This window comes from Tachyglossus aculeatus, chromosome X4, assembly GCF_015852505.1.
Source record: "Tachyglossus aculeatus isolate mTacAcu1 chromosome X4, mTacAcu1.pri, whole genome shotgun sequence".
NCBI classification, from domain to species: Eukaryota; Metazoa; Chordata; class Mammalia; order Monotremata; family Tachyglossidae; genus Tachyglossus; species Tachyglossus aculeatus.
Window position 1 is genome coordinate 47,027,420 of NC_052098.1, and position 19,038 is coordinate 47,046,457.

The window sequence follows — 19,038 nt, forward strand, 5'->3', positions numbered from 1 at the left end:
CTCCTGCCTTCTCTCAAAATCCACCCCCTCAACCTCCTTTGCCTCCCATCCTCAAGGTTCAGTTCTGGGTCTCCTTCTATTCTTCATCTGCACCTTGGAGAACTCATTTGCTCCCATGACTTCAACTACCACCTCTATGCAGATGATTCCCAAATCTACATCTCCTGCTCAGATCTCTCTCCCTCTCTACAGTCTGTACATCTGACCCCATCCCTTCACACCTTATCAAAACTCTTGCTCCCTCCCTTCTTCCCTCCCTATTCACTATTTTCAACTGTTAGCTCTTCAATGGCTTCTTCCCCACTGCTTTCAAACATTCCCATGTCTCCCCTATCCTATGGGACCCCACAGCTCCCTCCAGTTATCGCCCCATCTCCCTCCAACCTTTCCTCTCCAAACACCTTGAGCAACTTGTCTACACCTGCTGTCTCAAATTCCTCTCCTTCAATTCTCTCCTTGACCCCCTTCAGTCGGGTTTCCATCCCCTTCACTCCACAGAAACCGCTGTCTCCAGGGTCACCAGTGATCACCTTCTTGCCAAATCCGACAACCTCTACTCCATCCTAATCCTCCTCGACCTCTCAGCTGCCTTCGACACTGTCGACCACCCCCTTCTCCTGGAAATATTATCCAACCTCGGCTTCCCTGACACTGCCCTCTCCTAGTTCTCCTCCTATATCCCTGGCCACTCATTTTCAGCCTCTTTTGTGGGCTTCTCCTCTTTCTCCCACCTCCTAACTGTAGGGGGTCCCTCAAAATTTAGTTCTGGGTCCCCTTCATCTACACCCACTCCTTTGAAGAACTCATTCGCTTACATGGCTTCAACTACCACCTCCATATGGATGATTTCCAAATCTATTTCTCCAGCCCAGATCATTCTCCCTCTCTACAGTCTTACATTTCCTTTTGCTTTCAAGATATCTCTACTTGGATGTCCCGCCGTCACCTCAAAGTTAAAATGTCTAAAACAGAACTCCTCATCTTCCCACCCAATCCCTAGCCTTCCTCTGACTTTCCCATCACTGTAGACAGTGCCACCATTGTTCCTGTCTCACAAGCCTGTAACTTTGGAATTATTCTTGACTTCTCTCTCATTCAATCCACATACTCAATCCATACTCAATCCTGTTGGTAAAACCTTCACAACATTGCTAAAATCTGCCATTTCCTCTCCATCCAAGCTGCTACCACTTTAATCCAAGCACTTATCCTATCCCACCTTGATTACTGTACCAGCCTCTTTGCTGAATTCCCTACATCCTGTCTCTCCCCCCTCTAGTCCATACTTTCATTCATTCAATCATATTTATTGAGCATTTATTGTGTTCAGAGCACTGTACTAAGTGCTTGGGAAAGTACAACATAGCAATAAAGAGTGACAGTCCCTGCCCTCAATGAGCTCACAGTCTGGAGGTGGTGGGGGCAGGGGGAGAGAGAAAGACATCAATACAAATTAACAGACATCAATATAAATAAATAAAATTACAGATATATACATAAGTGCTATGGGGCAGAGAGAGGGGGGAAGAGAAAAGGGAGCAAGTCAGGGCAATGCAGAAGGAAGTGGGAGATGAGGAAAAGTAGGGCTTAGAGTGGGAAGGCCTCTTGGAGAAGATGTGCCTTCAGCAAGGCTTTGAAGGAGGGGAGGGTAATTGTTTGGCGGATTTGAGGAGGGAAGGCGTTTCAGGCCAGAGATAAGACATGGGCCAGGTGTCAGCAGCGAGACAGGTTAGATCAAGGCACAGTGAGAAGGTAGCGCCGGAGGAGCAAAGTGTGTGGGCTGGGTTGTATAAGGAGAGAAGTGAGATGAGGTAGGAGGGAGTGAGGTGATGGATTGCTTTAAAGCCAATGGTGAGGAGTTTTTGTTTGATACAGAGGTGGCTAGGCAACCACTGAAGATTTTTGAGGAGGGGGGGTGACATGTCCTGAACGTTTCTGTAAAAAGATGATCCAGGCAGTGGAATGAAGTATGGACTGGAGTGGGGAGAGAAGGAGGTTGGGAGGTCAGCAAGGAGGCAGTAATCTAACCAGGATAGGATGAGTGGTAGCAGTTTCTATGGAGAGAAAAGGGCAGACTTTAGTAATGTTGTTAAGGTGAGACCGACAGGATTTGGTGACAGTTTGAATATGTGGGTTGGGTGACAGAGAGGAGTGAAGGATAACACCAAGGTTATGGGCTTATGAGACAGGAAGGATGTTGGTACCATCTACAGTGATGGGAAAGTCCAGAAGAGGACAGGGTTTGGGTGGGAAGATAAGGAGTTCTGTTTTGGACATGTTAAGTTTGAGGTGATGGGAGGACATCCAAGTAGAGGTGTCTTGAAGGCAGGAGGAGATGTGAGCCCGGAGAGAGGGAGAGAAATCAGGGGAGGAGATGTAAATTTGGGTATCATCTGCATAAAGATGGTAGTTGAAGCCTTGGGAGCGAATGAGTTCTCCATGGAAATATTTGGGTATCATCTGCATAAAGATGGTAGTTGAAGCCATGGGAGCGAATGAGTTCTCCATGGGAATAAATGTAGATGGAGAATAGAAGGGGACCAAGAAATGAACTTTGAGGGGCCCCCCACAGTTATGGTGTGGGAGGCAGAGGAGGATCCCGGGAAGGAGACTGAGAATGAACAGCCAGAGAGATGAGGAGAACCAGGAGAGGATAGAGTCATTGAAGCCAGGGTTGGATAACATCTCCAGGAGAGGAGGAGGGGGGTGGTCTACAGTGTCAAAGGCAGCTGAGAGGTGGAGGAGGATTAGGATAGAGTAGGAGCCATTGGATTTTGTTTGAAGGCAGTGGGCAAGAAGCCATTGGAGAGTGAACAATTGAAGATGGCTGTTAGGGAGGGAAGGAGGGAAGGGGTGAGAGTTTTTATAAGGTGTGAAGGAATGGGATCTGATGCACATGTGGAGAGGGTGGCATTTGAAAGGAGGCAGGAGATCTCCTCTGGAGATACTGCTGGGAAGGATGGGAAAGTTGAAGAGGGGGCCAGGAGGAGCGGGAGGGGAGATTTTAGGGAGCTCATACCTGATGGTGTTAATTTTCTTTATAAAGTAGATGGCCAGGTCATTGAAGGCAAGAGATCGAGGAGGTGGGGGGACAGGGGCCTGAGGAGTGACTTCAATGTTTGGAACACCTGGCGAGGGCAATGTGCATGGGTGTCAAATAAAGGAAGAGAAATAGTTTTGCCAGGCAAAGGAGAAGGCAGAGCTAAAGCAAGAAAGAATAAACTTTCTTCAAATGGACAAGGTCGATCTAATATTTAGACTTCCTCCAGCAGCGGTCTGCTGCTCGAGCACAAGAGTGAAGGAGCGGTACAGTACAGGTGATCCAGGGCTGTGGGTTAGTGGTATGAGAGTGATGAAGGGATAGGGGAGTGAGTGAGTTGAGTTCAGTAGAGAGGGTGGTGTTGAGAACATCTATTTGGTCATCAAGAGTGGGTAGATTGGGAACTTCACTCTGCTGCCCACATTATTCTTTTACAAAAACGTACAGGCCACATGTTTCCCCACTCCTCTATACGTCAGGCTGCTGCCCGGATCATCTTTATGCAGAAACTCTCCGGGCATGCTACTCCTCTCCTCAAAAATCTCCAGTGGCTGCCAGTCAACCTACGCATCAAGCAGAATCTCCTCACTCTCAGCTTCATGGCTGTCCATCACCTCGCCCCCTCCTACTTCACCTCCCTTTTCTCCTTCAACAGCCCAGCCCCCACCCTCCACTCCTCTGCCTCTAACCTCCTCACTGTACCTCGTTCTCGCCTGTCCCTCTGTCGACCCCCAGCCCACGTCCTCCCCCTGGCCTGGAATGCCCTCCCTCCACACATCCGCCAAGTTAGCTCTCTTCCTCCCTTCAAAGCCCTACTGAGAGCGCACCTCCTCCAAGAGGCCTTCCCAGACTGAGCCCCCTTTTTCCTTTCCTCCTCCCAATCCCCCCTGCCCTACCTCCTTCCCCTCCCCACGACATCTGTATATATGTTTGTACAGATTTATTACTCTATTTATTTTACTTGTACATATTTACTATTCTATTTATTTTGTTCATGATGTGTATCTAGTTTTATTTGTTCTGACGACTTGACACCTGTCCACATGTTTTGTTTTCTTGTCTGTCTCCCCCTTCTAGACTGTGAGCCCGTTGCTAGGTAGGGACTGTCTCTATATGTTGCCAACTTGTACTTCCCAAGCGCTTAGTACAGTGCTCTGTGCACAGTAAGCTCTCAATAAATATGATTGAATGAATGAATGAAAAGAACCTTCAATGGTTGCCCACCCAAGTCCAAGTCCACATCAACAGGAACTCCTTACCATCATCTTTAAAGCACTCAATCACCTTGCCCCATCCCACTTCAACTTGTTACTCTCCTACTACAACCCAGTCCGCACACTTGACTCCTCTAATGCTATCCTTCTCACTCTACCTCAATCTTGTCTATCTCGCCACCAACTTCTCGCCCACATCCTGCCTCTTCCCTGGAACTCCTCCCCTCTTCATATCTGATAAAGTACTCTCCCCACTTCAAAAAGCCTTATTGAAGGCACATCTCCTCCAAGAGGTCTTCCCTGACTAAGCCCTCATTTCCTCTTCTCCCACTCCGTTCTGGGTCACTCTGACTTGCTCCCTTTATTCATCCCCCCCTCTCAGCCCCACAGCACTTATGTACATATCTGTAATTTTATTTGTTTATATTAATGGGTATCTCTACCTCTAGACTGTAAGTTCATTGTGGGAAAGGAATATGCCTGTTATATTGTACTCTCCACAGCACTTAGTAGAATCCTCTGCACACAGTAAGCGCTCAATAAATTCATTTGTCTGACTGCCTTTGAGACAGGGACTTCATATCTATCTCAGTGCTTAGAACAGTGCTTGATATACAATAAGCACTTAAGTACTGTAAGTATTATTATTATTATTATTCAGTCTGATTTTTTTGTATATAGTAAGTCCTTAATAAATACCATATTGTTTTCTTAGCAATTTCCAGAGCCCTTGCTTGCTGATAGTTCCAGTTGTCTTTGTAACTCAGGAGAAGGGCATATTTTTCTCCCAGTTACTTAAAGCCTCAGTGGTATATGAGGACACCCCTAATAGCTTTCCAACAGCCCAAGTCTTTCTACTTCCTGCTTCCTTCAGGCTGGCATATTAGCTCGTCTTGTCTCCTCTTAAACCATAGATTCCTTAAGTCAGGGGCTGTAGCTTTTCTTACTTTGCAAAACCCCTAAAGTTTTTTAAGATTCCATGGATCTAGCTGGTGCTCAGTAACTGTTAGTCGACAAGAGAACCTACTGCTTACCCACAGCACCCTTTCCTCTGGTGAGACTGCTGGGATGGAAGGATTTAGTCCTGTCTACTCTCCCCTTTCTTCCTCAAGATGCTGCTGCTCTAACATCCTAACAGAGAAGCAGGGTGGCCTAGTGGAAAGAACACAGGCCTGAGAGTCAGAGGACTTGGCTTCAATTTCTGGCTCCACTACTTGTCTGCTGTGTGACCTTGGGTAAGCCACTTAAGTTCCCAGCGCCTCAGTTCCTTCATCTGCAAAATGAGGACTTGTTCTCTCTCTTAGACTGTGAACCCCATGAGGGACCTGATTATCTTGTACCTACCCCAGCTCTTAGTACAGTGCTTGGCACGTAGTAAGTGCTTAACAAATGCCGCAATTATAATGATGATGATGTTTAGCAGCATTCAAAGTTTCGGTATAAAGTAGCAGTTATATTTCTAAAGTTGCCCTCCGATACAGGTGTGCCTTCGGGAGTGGGCTTTAATTTGCCCAGGCCAATCTAAGTGAAACATTTTACTACCAGATGATTAATCTGAAACAAATCATTCCAGTCACCACATGCAACAGTAAGGAAGCAGTAAGAAGCATGGCTGGGTTTTTGACTTCTTTCTTTGGGCTACTGATGGAAGCCAAATCCCAGAGTAAATGGACCGGCCATGGCACCCAGCTGTAAGGTCAGAGGAGAGAGATACTGTGTTCCTTGGGAAACATGTAAGCACTGAAGACTCCATGCTGGAGATTAACCTTCAAAGACTCATAGTGTACACCCAAGAGCAGGATTAATGGAGGAGGGGTGTAGTGGGGCAGAGGAAATTCACTGACTGATTCTTCAGCGCATTTATCAAATCGGCTGGTTCACTCAGATATAAATGAACTTGTCCTCACGCGCCTGCTTTTTGTTCTTAATGCCCTATTGTAAAGGGAAAACCCACATGCTGTACTTTTGTGCAGGGGCAGAAAAGGAATCCTGTTATGTACATGATCTTTCAGGGATATCTGCTCATTGTGCCCACGGGAGTTAGAAAGTTCATCCATTGTGGGGCAGATAAAGGGCAAAAGCAGTGCATAGGAAACACACTAACAATACCTCACAAACATCTCTCAACTCATTAGAAAGGGCCGGTATTAACGTTCTAATTGCCTCAGAACAAAAGAGAGCCTAACCAGAGACTAGACTGAGTTATCTCCAACTTGGAATCTGCCTTTCCCAGTGGGCTGGGCTTCCCTTTGTGTGATGTTCTGACAGAACAATGCCGGGAATAATCCTCAGAAAATACCTGCCGAGGATGATCGGCGGCAAAAGAGCACTTTCCTTCCCATCGCCCTGAATGGCTTGAATGGGTTTCGGGGCCCTTCCTTAATCCCCTCCAGATACCGGGCAGAAAAGGCGGCTTCTGGCTGTCACAAGGCAGGGGAGCCAGGGATGGAATGAGAGAGGGGGAGAGAGAGGAGGAGAAGGAGTCCTGGGAGGGGATGACTGCATGTCTCAGACTGCAGCAGGTGTGGCCATTGCCAGCCACGCACAGTTCCGTTTTCCCAGCCCTCAGTGTGCTTTTCAGAGGAAAGACTCCGTGACCGATAGCAGGGTTAGCCCTGGGGTGCAGCTGTCCACAGGAAAGGTACCCTATATGTTCTTTTGAACGTTCTCATAGTGCAGCTACAACTCCTTCTCTCCCGGGGCCTAGGTCAGTCGGTCCCAAGCCTGGCCATAGCCGATCTCTCACCCATGTCCTCCCTCTGGCCTGAAACTCCCTCCCCCTTCATATAATAATAGTAATAATAAGCATGGTATTTGTTAAGCGCTTACTATGTGCCAGGCACTGTTCTAAGCGCTGGGGGATACAAGATAATCAGGTTGTCCCACATGGGGCTAACAGTCCTAATCCCCATTTTACAGATGAGGTAACAGGCACAGAGAAGTTAAGTGACTTGCCCAACATCACACAGCAGACAAGTGGCAGAGCCGGCATTAGAACCCATGACCTCTGACTCCTAAGCCCGTGCTCTTTCCACTGAGCCACGACAGACCGCCACTCTCCCCACCTTCAAAACCCTCCTAAAATCACGTCTCCTCCAAGAGGCCTTCCCCGACTCAGCTCCTCATTTCCCCTCCTCCCTCCCCGTTCTGCATTGCCTATGTGCTTGGATCTGTGCCCCTGAAGCAGTTCTTCACCCTGCCCTCAGCCCCACAGCATTTACGTATCTGTAATTTATATTCATGTCTGTCTCCCCCTCTAGACTGTAAGCTTGTTGTGGGCAGGTAACGGTCTACCAACTCTGTTGTATTGTACTCTCCCAAGTGCTGCGCTCAGTAAGCACTCAATAAATATCACCGATAGAATGGAAGTCATTAGAGGAAAAGGAGCGGGTGACAGGGCTGTTTGACAACTTTTGGTTGGAACCTCCACTGGAGGATTTTACTGTTTATTGTTGTACTTTCCCAAGCACTTAGTACAGTGCTCTGCACACAGTAAGCGCTTAATAAATACAATTGAATGAATGAATGAATAAATGAGAATACTACATGGTATGTAAGGAGGCTGGGAGAGACAGCCGGAGGAAAAGAGAAATAGAAACACCTTACTGGAGGTTAATATGCTTCTGGTGGGCTGTTAAACAGTACTGGGAGGAATCATTATTAGGCAAGGGTGTTGAATGGGGAGCTGTATGTGTGTGTGCTTGTGTGTTTGTGTGAGTTTGTGCATGCATGTGCACACTGTGGCTGATGCTGAACATTTATTAATAATAATAATAATAATGGTATTTCTTAAGCACTTACTATGTGCCAGGCACTGTACTAAGCACTGGGGTAGATACAAGCAAATCAGTTTGGACATAGTCCCTGTCCCAAATGGGGCTCGCAGTCTCAATCCCCATTTTACAGATGAGGTAACTGAGGCACAGAGAGTAAAATGACTTGCCCAAGGTCACACAGCAGGCATGTGGTGGAGTCGGGATTAGAACCCATGACTTTCTGACTCCCAGGCTGTGCTCTATCCACAACTCCAAGCTGCTTCTCCATCAGCTCCCACAAAGTGCCAAGTGCTACTGTGCCTGGCCTCAGGTGCATGACAATTTGCGTTCAAATATAATGGGGCCAAACACAAAATTTCAAGCAAGAGCAAGAACCACCCACACGTTTCCATGTCAGTGATTTAGCAGTGACAGTCCTACAAGGATGAAAACAACATTCCTGATGCAGCTCATCTTGATGGCCAAGGGAATCGCTCTATGTCCTACTCACCCTAGCACTAGTTTTCACTTTTCACAGAACACTTAACACTTAACACCTTTCACAGAAATCACTGTAATGTTTTTGTCAAGCACCATTGTGAAGCAGTGTGGCTTAGCGAAAAGAACATGGGCCTGGGTGCCAGAGGACCTGGGTTCTCATCCCGACTCTGCCACTTGTCTATTTTGTGGCCTTGGGGAAGTCACTTCATTTCTCTGTGTCTTGGCTCCTTCATCGGCAAAATGGAGATTTAATACCCATTCTCCCTCCTAGACTGTGAGTCCCAGGTGGGATGTGATTTTCTTGCATCTACCCCAAAGCTCAGAACAATGCTTGACGCGTAGTAAGCACAAGCAATGCCACAGTGATCATTGTTATTGTTATTATTTGGCTTTAGCATTTAGTTTATTGACACAGTTGGCTGCTCCTGTCCTCTAGAAGTTTACCCTAGGATAGTCCCTTCTGCCCATATTGTTGTCCCATCAGCCACATTCTCAAGATGTGTCTAGATTACCAACCTGTATACATTTTCCCTCTGTCAGCTACCTTTGAGCAATGTTATTAAGGAATTTTCATTTGCTGTCCAGCAGAGTTCACTGGGAATTTTGTGGCCTCCATTTCTATATTTAATCTGTGACCATCCCAAGACCTAACAGTTGAAGATTTTGTCCTGCTCTTAAATTCTGAATATGTACTGTAAATGGCACTGATGGAAGTTGTCCAAGAACTAAATATGACCCGGGTGTTAAACTCCTCGTATGTTACAGCTATACAGCTGTTACAAAAAGTCTGAGTAAGACCGAGCTTGTTGTTTTAATCTGTACGTGACGAGTCATTTGCGCAACCAAAATAGTCACCCACACTAAAATCTGTACAACATTTAAAAGACTGAACAATAAGGTAGAGTAGCAACATGGCATGATATTTATGTAGGACAAAATGTGTTTATTCACCATGTTTTATTCTTTAGCAGAAACATGCACGCAGTATATATTTATGTGCACGTGTGAGTGCCCTTCATATTCAAATAACATGTTCACACAGAAAGATTGTTCTTTCCCTCAGTGTGGTTGCAGCAGCTAGAGATATTTTCAATCCTGCTCCTCATTAGCATTATCTTCCCAAGCTCTGATCAAAAAGAACCCGGTTGCTTCATTCCAAGCTGATTTGTCTTCTCTTTTGCCTCCTATCATCTGTTTGCTCCAATTCAACGCATAGAATAGCAGGTGCTAGGCTTCTTGCTGCGGTTGGTTATCCTCCTGTATCCTGCCCAGCAAAATTGTCTTATTTTCTTACCTGTCCACTCGTGATACTCCAGGACCTCTTTATTTGTAATCCTGTTGAACAGATGTTTAGAAAGCAGCGAAGCCTATTGGAAAGAGCATCAGCTTGGGAGTCAGAGGACCTGAGTTCTAGTCCTGGCTCCACCACTGGTCTGCTGTGTGACCTTGGGCAAGTCACGTAACTTCTCTGTGCCTCAGTTTCCTCACCTGTAAAATGGGGATTCAATTCCTGCGCTCCCTTAGACTGTATGCCCCATGTGGATCATTATCTTGTATCTACCCACAACACTTAGTACAATGCCTGGCATATGGTAAGTGCTTAATAAATAACAAAATGATGATTATTATTATGGTTATTATTATTATTAAGAAGATGTTCAGTGAACGTTCAGAGAGGGAAAGTGCTAGAGGTTCTATTGTTTGTTTTGGAGGGCAAAGTTTGTTGAATTTACAATGGTAATGCTTAAATAGTTTGCTTAAAGTTCTCTGCAGCATTTTAATGAGGCATTTATTTTGGTGTGTGGGGCAAGAAAGGAAACTTGCCTCCCACCTGAGAAGAGTGGAGTTTTGTGGGCAGACCAAGTTGGGTGGGGGGGTGGCAGGTAGAAATTTGAAAAATCTGCCTTTTCAAGGCCTTCCCACTCCCTTCAAGTGACAGAAACCCAGAGAGGAGCTCCCTGCATCTCTGCCCTGTCGGCCCATGCAATTTGGCAGTTCCAGGCAAACCAGCATGTTCAGCGGCATGGGAAGGGAAGGTTTAAAGGACAGAGCCTCCCCCCGCCACCCCCGACTGCTCCAGTAGTTTTCCTTCTTGAACTATGGTTCCAGACTCCAACGCTGCCCTGGGCTCAGTCTGTGGAAGGGGCAGTTCAAAGAGGAAAAACTAATGGGGCAGTAGATGGTTTGTCTCTTCAAGCCCCACCATCCCCTCCCAGGTCCCCTTGTCTTTGGCCCCCTCCAAAAGCAGATATAAGCAATATCACTCCTCCCTCAGGCACAGGCCATCAGCACTGAGATGGGAAAGCATGTTTCAGTGCCAAAGTTCCCATTTTGGAATTTCAAGCGTAGTGGAGCTTCCACACTTCAGCTTTCCCAAAGCTCCCAGGGGATCTGCAGCTGGAATTCTGGAAGCACAGGGCAGCCAGTGCAGTTTTTGCTAATGCTCCAATAAGGGAAACTCACTTTCTGGAGGAGGCAGGGTTTTGAAAAAGCCCTTTCAGGGCCCAGTGATTCTTTAAGCCATGATTATAGCTATTGTAACTCCTACTATTCATCCACTGTGAGCACTATATAAGCTATTGTGAATAGCATGAAATATGCTTTACAAACAGTGGATGTAGATTGTGGATTTTGCCAGCATTAAACTGTATTAAGTATAGATGTAGCTACAAAGAGTACATTTAAGTATAAACATTGAAACACAGCTTACGGTGATAGGATACTTTAAATAAATGGCTTTACACTACACTGTTTACTTGTGTAGAATACATTGCGCTCATAACTGTAAATGTTTTACTGGGAAAATAAGGACAGAAGGGCTGTGTACTTCTTTTTTAAAGCTGGCCTTTTCCAGGACCAGCTGTTTGCTCTAAGCTCCCAATACTGTTACATTATGGAGGAATCCAAGCACTTAGTACAGTACTCTGCACACAGTAAGTGTTCAATAAATATGATTGAATGAATGAATGAATGAGAGTGGGAGGCTTGGTTATTTCTCCACACTCCTGGTGTTTGGGTTTTGGAAGAGCCAGGAGCAGAATAAGGAAGATGTATCCTTCATCCTTCAAGAAGATGTAGGGTGAAAGTCCTTCCAAGCTGCTACAATCAGAGGCAGTGAGGTAGCAGCCCTGCTATGAAGTTGGAGAGCTGATCATTAGGATAGCAACAGAAAAGGATCCTGGACCTTAATGAGGTGGGTGTTCTGTGCAGAGAAGAGGGTGTCTGACAGCAAACTTGTTTTAACCATTCTGGACCAACAGTCCCTTCTAGACTGTGAGCCTGTTTTTGGGTGGGGACCGTCTCTATATGTTGCCAACTTGTACTTCCCAAGCGCTTAGTACAGTGCTCTGCACAAAGTAAGTACTCAATAAATACGATCAAATGAATGAATGAATGGAATCTCAGTCTCTGGGAGGCAGCCTCTAGGCTGAACAGAGGGAAAAGCATCTAAACACTTTTCCTACCACTTATTGGCCTGCATTATCGGTCTGCTGCTTTCAATCAATCAATCAATAGTGTTTACTGAACACTTTCTCCATGCAGAGCACTTTACTAAACGCTTGGGAGAGTACGATATAACAGATTTGGTAGACACATTCCATGACCACAAGGAGCTTGTTGTCCAGAGCCAAACCAGAGACAGGTGATGTTCACTGCAGTTAAGCCCAATGATTACTTTGAGCATTGGGTTGGTGCAGACAAAGTACCAGATGTAGGCATTGTTTTTCTGGTGGTAGCACACTGGTTCGGGAGCCCAGGTGATTGTCACCAACCCGAGTGTGCTGGTGGGCTTCCCTTCCCTCCCCCATCAGCCTGGACTCTGCAGACTGCCCTAAGGCCACCCAGGACAGGGCTAGATTTGGTGGCCAGGTCTGAAATGCTCTTCTGCCAGTCAGGTTGACCTGGTAACATGGTACTGATATCATGAAAATTTCTAAGGCATTGAATGTGTGCCTTGCCTTGTGTTGGATTATAATAGAACCAACTCTACTGAAAAATTGACCCAGGAAAACATACTTTCCTGGTGGGGAAACAGTATGGGTTTATGGAGTTTTCATTTGATTTTCTATTTTCCCCATTCATTCGGCCACCAAACTAAACGCCAGGCAGCCTAAACCACATCAGTGAGAATTACACATGAATGGCATGAATTAGAGAAGCAGCACGGCCTTGTGGAAAGAGCACGGGCCCGGGAATAAGAGGATCTGGGTGCTAATTTTGCCTGCTCTGTGATGTTGAGCAATTTGCTTAGCTTCTCTGTGCCTCAATTTCCCCATCTGTAAAAATGGGGAGTCAATACCTGTTCTCCCTCCTACTTAGACTGTGAGCCTCATGTGGGATACGGACTGTGTCTTTGACCAGATTAACTTGTATCTACCTCAGTGCTCCGTACAGTGCTTAGCACATAATAGGAACTTAATGGACATCATTGTTACTAGTAGTATTATTATTAACAATAATAATAATAACAACGGTAATAATAAAACCAGATTTAGCATGATGCTGGCCTACGAAAACGGCTTTTTGCAAGGAATTGGAAAAGAAGTTAGCTCTCGTGGCTGTGCAGTGCCCTCTAGTGACTTCCCCTGCTCAGGAGATTTATTTGTATTTTATATTTCTATTCCTCATGCTCAGTACATTTCCCCTTCTTCTACCTCCCTACTTGGCTGTTTGCTCCCTTTTCCTGCTTCACCTGTGCCCTTGGCAGTCCGTGGGTACTGTATAAATTCTTGCTGACTGTCTGTTACTGCCCAGGTCTCCTCAAGACCCTTCATGTCCATTCCCTGCAGTCTCACTGAAAACCTGACATAGCTGTAGTCCCTCTCACTGGCCTTCCAACCTTAACACCTACCTTAACTCCCATATCTCTGGGTGCTAGTCCAGTTGTGGAATAGAGCCCTCTTCAGCACCAGACCATTTTCTCTCCAAGCTGATCAAAAAATGAGGGGAGAAGCAAATTGGAGACACTGCTAGTCTCAAATTTATCTTTAAAGTAAAGTTTTTGAGTTTTTCTTTACCAGTAAAATTGAGTCTGACTCAAACTCACTCATTCCTCTCTCTCCATCCCCACCTTCCTCCCTCCCTCCCCTCCACCTCTCCTCACCTTCTTATGCTTCTCTCTGGTTTCTGAATCTAAAAAAAAAAAATCCTTTTTTCTTCCAATCTCTCAAAACAACTACATAACCTCAGCCTTGCTCTCCTTTTCCCAGTCTTTCCTCTCTTACTATTTCCTTTATCTTTACCTGCAAATATTTTCTCCTTTTCAGGCCTTGCCCTTTCCATTCTGAAACATTTCCTCATTCCACCATTATGGAAAGTAAAATCCTTTGCTTGGACCCTTTTCCTCTAAATTCCTCTGATGAGGTAAACTCCAATAGTACTATGTTTTTCATGCTATTTCTTTTGTCTCTCTCAAGTTCTGGGTTTTACAGACTACCATCCCTGTAAAAATACCTCTTCAAGGTGTTTCTTGTGAGGCGCAGGACTCCCTCTTTTAACACAGCCTTTCTCCGTCATTTTCTCAATGCCTCTCTAAGACGATCATTCTACGAGCTTCACAGTGTTTTCTGGGTGGCTACCAAAGTCCTCCATGACAGTGTACAGTTCTGAGCCCACTCTTCAATTTTCCTTTATCCCTCTGGTTTAGTAGTTTTTAACGTTGCTCTGGTGATTTCCAAATCGACACCTAGCCTCTCTGGATTGTGCCATTTATACCCATTTGGCTGTGAGCAACAGGCCAGAGTTCCAATAAGGTTACCATTACTAGACTCTGGGAAATATTACACACTGTTCCTTCTGGCGTTCCTTCTGGCGTGTTTCACTGGGACGAGTCTGAAGGACAATGCCTATTCTTTCATCTTTCCAGAATTAATCTTGGTGCCTTTTAAATAAGGATTAGCTAGTGCTGTTGGGACGCCAGCCATTTGTCCTCATGCCCTCATGTACAGGGTTTATGAGAGTGCTCTCACGCACACCACATAAAAAAAAGTCTGAGTAGCTTTCTTCCTATTTAGTCAGAACATATTCTAGCTTGGTTAACTTTGCTTTAAGTGCCAGAATGAACAGAAATTACAAATGAACCTTGAGGCTCTGGGGCCTCTATCGAGAGGATTTGAAAATGAAGTTGGGGAACTGACATTTTTTGGCTCTGCTCAAGGCTCTACTCCTCAGGAGAGCCCAGGGCTTTCAGACTGCCAAGCTCAGTTCTAGCTTTGCTGGCTTGGGGTAGAAATTTTCACTGACAAGCATCAGAGAAGTTTGCAGGACTCCCTCATTTTTTATATTACTTTCTGGATGGAATTGAACCTGTACAGATTTGATTTATTATTATTAATATTATTATTACCAGTATTTCACAGTGCATGGGATTGGTTCCCAGCTGCATATTTTGAGTGCAGGGCTTCAGCTGTCCTGGGGCTACTTACACATTATCCACTACTTGTCCCTTGGCAATGCAGCAAATACACTGAGCTTTTGTTCCCAATGCTGAATAAGGACCACAGTCCTGTCTCAGTGGGTCTCCTCTTATATGTTGTTTACAGTTACTGTATCTATTATACGATTAAAGAAAAGGAGGTATTTCTTTTTTTATCAGACTTTCTTGCTTTCCCTCTTCTGATTTCTCAGCTTCCTGATTTATAAAGCTTCAATCTGAACTCATCCTGTTGCCAGCATTTGCAGTTCTGCCAGGTTTTCCCCTTCCCATCAGTCTCTGGGCTCTTCCTCCACTGCTTTGAAGGAGTTTCTCATCCCCTGTGCCCTGGGACAAGCAACAAGGGAGAGGTGTGTGGTTGTTTGGGTATTGATGTGTTAAAAGTGAGCCCTGTTTTAGGCAGGAAAATGCATGCTGCTTTTCATCCTGAAGGGGTCTGGAACCTAACTAATCCCCTTCTTTCTAGTTGTCCACTTCATACTCCCTTTTCTCAAAAAGCAACCCTATTGTAAAACAAGAGAGGCTTGGATTAGGATATACTCCTCAAAATTGGTAGATTGAATGAAAGCACAACCTTGGACCATGCTGCCAACGGAACAAAAGCAGCTCAATCTTTAAAAAGTACTGGAATGGTAAGGGGTAGCACTACTAATGTCGATCAAAGCTCCATGCAGCAACACAGCTACTAGCCAGGAAATGCCAGTCCTCTAGACTGTAAGCTCCTTGTGGGCAAGGAACAGGTCCACCAACTCTGTTATATGATACTGTCCCCAGTGCTTAATGCAGTGCTCTGCACACAGTAAGTGCTCAATAAATATCATTGATTGATCCTCAACACAGGAAGGTCATTCAATGTCTGCAAAAAATGTCTTTACTGGAGGCAGAGGATTTAGTGTAACTATGTAAATATATTAGCTCTCTTAAGGATGTGTTCCCAGAATCAGAGGAAGTATGGTTTACTGGGTAAAAATGTGGTCTGAGTGAGATGTCTTGGGTTTCATTCCTAAACTGGCTTCCAGTGACAGAGGTCTTGATGTCCACGTGACCCAAGAGAGCAAAAAGGACAGAATCTTAGAGAAGAAAATGACTTTTCCTTGGTTCATCCTTGCTTCCAAACTTTTTGAATTTTCTAATTGATTAGGCTGAATCCTCTGAATTTCTGAGGCATCCTTGGACATGCCAAAGGCTTTCCATCTAGGCAGATAAAATCAGCTGAGACGTTGAAGTAATTTCCCCAGAATATGTGAGACTCTCCTGGTGACTTTAAGTGAAGCAGACAAGGGAAAGATATAGAAACAGAACCTTTGAGTTCACAATTCTTTCATTTGTCATTTCAATCAATCAACAGTATTTATTGAGCTCCTACTGTGTGCGAGAACACAATAGGGATAAAAAGGACAATCCCTGCCCTCAAGGATTTTGCAATCTAAAGGGTGAGGCAGGCACAAAATAATTTACAGATGAGAAGACAAAGAGAATGCTTAAATAGATGAGTGAATAAGTACTTAAATAGTTTAGTAGGAAAATTGATATCAGTAAAGTGCCACAGGTGGCTGAGGTATAGTACTGAGGTAGTCAGTCTTGGGTGGATATGATCTAGGGAGAAAAAACACTAATTAAGGAATGTCTCCAGTAGGAGGAGGGATTTGGGGAGTACTTTGAAGATGAGGAGAGCTGTGGCCAGGTGGATTTGAAGGGAGAGAGTGTTCCACGCAGGAAGAAGGGCAACAGGAAAGAAGCAAGAGAATAGAGACTGGGGCACAATGAAAACATTATTTTTTGAAGAACAAAGAGGGCATACGGGCTGGGTATAGGGGGAGAAGAGAGTGGATAAGTAGGAGGGAGAGAGCTGACTGAGTGCCTTAAAGTCTCTACTTCACGCAGAGAAGAATGGGCAACCATTGGAGGGTTTTGAGGAGTGGGAAGACATGTGCATTGTTTCATATTTTTTTCTTCATTCCTTCATTCAGTCATATTTATTGAGTGTTCACTGTGTGCAGAGCACCGTAATAAGTGCTTGGGAAAGTAAAATATAACAATAAACAAACACATCCCTTGTTCATATTGAGCTTACAACCTAGAGGGGGAGACAGACATTAATATAAATAAATAAATTACAGATATGTACCTAAGTGCTGTGGGGCTGGGAAGGGGGGATGAATGAAAGGAGCAAGTCAGGGCCATGCAGAAGGGAGAGGGAGAAAAGGAAAGGAGGGCTTAGTCACGGAAGGCCTCTTGGAGGGGATGTGCCTTTATTAAGGCTTTGAAGAGGGGGTGAGTAATTGTCTGTCAGATTCGAGGAGGGAGGGTGATCCAGGCCAGAGGTAGGACGTGGGCGAGAGGTCGGCAGCAAGATAGATGAGGTCGAGGTATAGAGAGGCCAGTATTAGAGGAACTAAGTGTGTAGGCTGGGTTGTAGTAGGAGTGTAGCAAGGTGAGTTAGGAGAGGGCAAGGTGATTGACTGCTTTAAAGCCAGTGGAGAGGAGTTTTCTATGAATGACCCACTCTTATAGTATCTGTTTCACTTTTTGGCACAATTTTGGGATCCATCAGCTGTGATTGGTAGCCTGTATTAGAAGTAAGTTGTATATGAAACATTTTAAAGGACCACAAACAGACTTTGCCATGACTCGAGAAGCAGCGTGGCTCAGTGGAAAGAACATGGGCTTTGGAGTCAGAGGTCATGGGTTCAAATCCCGGCTCCACCACTTGTCAGCTGTGTGACTTCGGGCAAGTCACTTAACTTCTCTGTGCCTCGGTTACCTCATCTGTAAAATGGGGATTAAGACTGTGAACCCCCTGTGGGACAACCTGATCAACTTGTAACTTACCCAGCGCTTAGAACAGTGCTTTTCACATAGTAAGTGCTTAATAAATGTCATGATTATTATTATTATTAATATATACTGTTGTCAAACTCCAAGTCTAAATTTTAAGGTGTGGCTAGACTGCTTGCCCATATAATTTTAATCAACAAATCAGATCATTCTTTACAGTTACTCTATCTTTTCATCTTCAAAATGCTTTATTAACATTAATGGATCATTCTGTATCTACTGTCTCATTGCATTAAGTACTTCAGCATTCATCAAGTGTTTTTCTAAGACATAGAAAATCGAAACATAAATAGGCGAATAGAGTTCTCCAAAGAAAATGCCAACTAATCATTCAGAGTGCATACATCAACAGCTGTGTCAGCTTCAATGGTTGAGTTATAGAACTATCTTCACAAGTAGGGAAACAATCGGTCAGTCAGTGGTATTTATTGAGCACTTAATATGTGCAGAGCACTGTTCTAAATGCTTGGGACAGTACAATACAACAGAATTAGCAAAGATGCTCCCTGCCCATAATGACCTTACAGTCTAGAGGGGGAGGCAGACATTAATATGAATAAGTAATCTATACTATGTATATAATTTATAATAAATAATTTAAAGGTATGAACATAAGGGCTGTGGGTTTGGGGTGGGGTGAATATCAAATGGCCAAAGGTCCCAGATCCAAGTGCAGATCACAGATGCAAGTGCAGTGGTTTAAAATTTAAAAATCATCTGAATACATTTGTGAGCTAAATTTATATTCTGCATATTTCTGTGATGATTCATATTCTGGGACTTCAATGGGTCTCAGATACTCCAAGCCTCATATTTCCACCCCTATGACATTTTTGTTCAGTAAACTCCTGATTGTTAATGTGCAGACTATCCACAATGTGGATTCTTCATGTGCCTTCCTTCCTTGCTTATTGGGAAACCAGCTCTGAGGCTATTTTCCTCCCTTAACATACCTATCACATACTCCTGGGGGTGGGGGGTGGGGTGTGTGTGTGTGTGTGTGTGTGTGTGTGTGTGCACGCACATGTGCATGCACATGCATACACACACCCACACACAATCACCACCTCCATTGCTTCTTTCACCTTAGCACTCACCCACCTTTTTCTGAGAAAGTAAAAACCCATTAAGCCCTGGCTTTCCCTTGCAAAATAAATAATGACAATCAGGTGCTTGTTAAAAGTGGCATAGATTTCCTAGCAACAGACCTGGAGTCTTAGGGGCATTCAGGACTATGAAATACACATCATGAGGAAA